This window comes from Octodon degus, unplaced genomic scaffold, assembly GCF_000260255.1.
Source record: "Octodon degus isolate 3935 unplaced genomic scaffold, OctDeg1.0 scaffold00025, whole genome shotgun sequence".
NCBI lineage: Eukaryota > Metazoa > Chordata > Mammalia > Rodentia > Octodontidae > Octodon > Octodon degus.
Window position 1 is genome coordinate 15388343 of NW_004524601.1, and position 3895 is coordinate 15392237.

Genomic DNA, 3895 nt, shown 5'->3' on the forward strand with positions numbered 1-3895 from the left:
GATAGGGATTGCATTAAATCTGTATAGCAATTTTTGGAGTATGACCATCTTCACAATGTTAGTTCTTCCTATCCAGGAGGATGGAATATCTTTCCATTTTCTGAAATCTTCTACAATCTCTTTTTTCAGAGTGCTATAATTTTCCTAGAAAAGATCTTTGACTTCTTTAGTAAGATGAATTCCAAGGTATTTCATTCTCCAAGGTGCTACTGTAAAAGATATTGTTCCTATAATTTCCCTCTCAGTGTGTTTGTTGTCTGTGTAGAGGAATGCTATTGACTTTATAACCTGCTACACTACTGAATTTCTGTATTAATTCTAGTAGCTTCTTGGTGGAGATTTTTGGGTCTTCCAAGTAAAGTATCATGTCATCTGCAAATAAAGATGATTTAAATTCTTTTTTACCTAGTCTTATTCCTTTTATTTCTTTCTCTTATCTAATGGTTGTAGCTAATGATTCCAGAACTATATTGAATAGGAGTGGTGATAGAGGGCATCCTTGTCTGTTACCAGATCTAAGCCACTTGAAGATATACTCATAGGTGAAATAAACCAGACACACATGTGTAAATATTGTATAGTTACCTTAGCGTAAAAACTCAAAAGAAAAAATATAAATAGAAAGGCATAATATAAGTAAAAGGAAAGCAAGAACTAGAGCACTAACTAATTAAGAGGGGGAAAGGAGAAGAGCTAGGAAATAAGACAGTGACACGCCATAGTTATATGTAGAAGATGGGCAAGGCAATGATCCTGAGAATTTTCAGAAGATTTTTGATTCTAGCAGTTAATTGGAAAGATTCTCACCCTGACTAACTATATATACTGATACCTGTGAACTAGGCAACTGCACAAAATATGGCAATTTGTAATAGTAGGTTCATGCTTGGAGTGCCTGTCATTCTGGCCTTTTGAATACAGGCTGCTTGTCATATTATGCCAGGTAGATGATTGTTCAAAAGTAAGGGGGTGGTGAATGAAGACAGGAGACTGGAAAAGGAATGGTTCAGGACTGTCCTGATTCAAGGTTGTATATCATTAGAATTTTGGACTTATGTGTAAACATAAGAATTATATAACTCTTTATGCCTATTTTTAAAAAATTTTTTTTCATCATATTCTGTAGGGACTTAAAGTTCAACATATCAATACTTGATGAAAAATCCCTGTTCCATGTTATGCCTAAGATGTTTCATATGCAGAAAGATAATGAGGTTAAGCTTAACCGCATAGGTTGTATGGTAATAACAATAAACTTGTCTTCTGGAGGGTTAACAACCTAAGTTTGCAGACCAAAATTAGAGAAAAAGGAGGGCTGCAAGGAAAGGCAACATTTTGGCCTTAGTCTTCCAAGGTCAATTAAGACTCAGGACATAGGAGAACTTGTACTGTAACATCACATAACTCAGTAATGTCCTTAATCTTCTGATCAAAGAGATTATGGCACCAAGGAAGAAAGTGATCAATGATGTAGAGTGTGCCTAGGGAGAGTCACATGGAGAAAAAATATTCTCTTGGGCTTTCACAGAGAGCACATTGGACAAGCAATGGTCATGACTCATCCACATGGCTGACACTGACAAGGATGTACAATCTGAGGTACAGGATCTCTGGATAACTTCTGAGGGGATTTCACTGATCTTATCAGACCCAAAAGCTACAACTCTTGTTGCATAAGTCCTGCTTTACCTTGGTCTTAACCACCCAGCAGAAAACTATAATAACGAAGTATAAGAAGTAAAGCCATGCTGTTATGTTGAGCTGTAGGGGACTCAGGTCAACAATTTCTGACATTGCCAGTCAAGCAGAAGACCCAATACTATTATCAAATATTTTAGACTATTTTGCTCAGTTAACACACCTATAATATTCAAATAGCGGAACTTAACAAAAAAGGGGATACAGATGAATGTCTATTTTGCATCTGTGTATTCAAAATGGTTAGGATAGATATATAGTTATATTCTCTTAATGAATAGAGGGATTTGTTCTAATAGTGTTTGTAAATAGGGTATCATGTCCACATCTTGTTCAGCAATTAATCACTAGGAAAAATGTATGCAATGTGTTAATTATTGAAACTGTCCTACCAATTTGGTTTAAAACTGTCTCATTGCTATTTGTTTCTCAATAAAATTATCAGAAAAAAATTGAGAATATGAACCTAACCAGAAGAGAAGTAACCTAGGGTTAGGAGTAAGAGGAGAGTTACAGACTAGCAGAGTCTTAGTTGGGACCTGTGGTGAGAAGTCTGAAGTCTCAAGTGGCAGTGAATTTACATTTTGACATAGTATGTTCAAGTGTTAGAATGTTGTTTAAGGAATTAATATTTATTAATTAACACTAAATAATATTTATTGTAAAGCAAATCTTTACAACTTGGAGACAATTGAAACTGTAGAAATTTAGTGTGTGATTTTTGAAAAGATGATTACAAGCTTTGTATATTAAAAAGTATTCAAATGTTTACAGTACATTTTGTGCAAGAGAAATGGAATAAAAATGAATTTAAGAAGAACAGCTCCTATTCATTCCCCTTATTCTAATTAGAAATCTTGAATATAAATGTATACAGAGAAAGAATGAAGTAAAAATACAGTATGGAGTGGGTCTCAAATTCATACGGCATCAGGGAAAACAGCATTATAAACAGACTACTCCATAGTTACTGCATCTGTGACACACCTTTCTTATTTAGGCTGAACTTGCATTTTTTTGCTTGCTTGCTTTGCTCTTATTCAGAGATTTTCAGCACGTTATATTTTGTAGATTACTGTTGTGTGGATTTTGAGAATCAATATTTGTATAAATTCCTTTAAAATGTCCAACTCGTGACAGTTCTGTGGTGGCCTCTCTGTGCTACCCTCTAGATTGGGTCCCCAGTCCCGGCAGCACGTGACTCATGGAGGAGTGCCTGCTAGGAACTCTCGCTCCAGGGAGCATCATCTTCCCAGTGGTGTTTCCTATGTCGAGGATGAGTGGGTTTTGTGTGACTCTGGTGCTGATAAGCAGGAAGCATTCTGAAACTGCAGGGACTCCGTGCTTTTCTATGAAGACAGTCACTTGAGGATTCAGTGCCTTTGAGCTTAGCGATGCGAATCTCTGCTTAGTAGGATAAAATAAAAGGAAGTTTCTGTTTTCTATGTAACAAAGATAACACCTTTTAGATCAGTTATTTATTCTAGAACTACAAAATTTATTTCAAGAAAATATAGGTCCCAGGAAAGACTTAAAAGTTTTATAAAACCAAAATCCTAGTTTCCCTCAACAAATTGCACTTTAGGCAAAACTCTGTCTTCTCAAATTATACGAAAAGTTTTTACAAGAGCAATTAAAAACTTAAATATTTATTTGGATAACAAGTGTAAGTCAGAGCTGCAATGTTGACAAGGCAGATTTTTAACACAGATTACAAAAATCATGCACAAAATGTACTGGCTCAAAGGGCAAAACAATACTAAGAATTAGGCTGAAATCACTATGCAAAATACAGAATGCATTAAACACTCCCATCCACCGAAGTCTTTACTCCTGATTATATTTAAAAATCTGTGTAACTATATGTTGAACTGTAAATGAGTACTACACATGACCCCTTATCAGAAGGCAATTCCTTGTTGCACTATTGAACATCTAATTACATTGCAAAAAGCATCCTTTTTTGCTATCAGTAGACAACAGCTAATGGCATTACTGTGAATATCAGAAAAGCTACAGAAATAGAATATTCCTTGTTGTCTTCAAAGTGCTTCCCACGCAGTGAAGCCCTTGCCTTGCTGACCTGAACGCTCGCATGGAGAATGTCCTGCCAGGTCAGAGATGCTTGCAGATGATCAGACTCAGCTTTACAAATCAAAGACCCAGGGGAAGGGGAGATGGCTCAGTGGAATAAGCA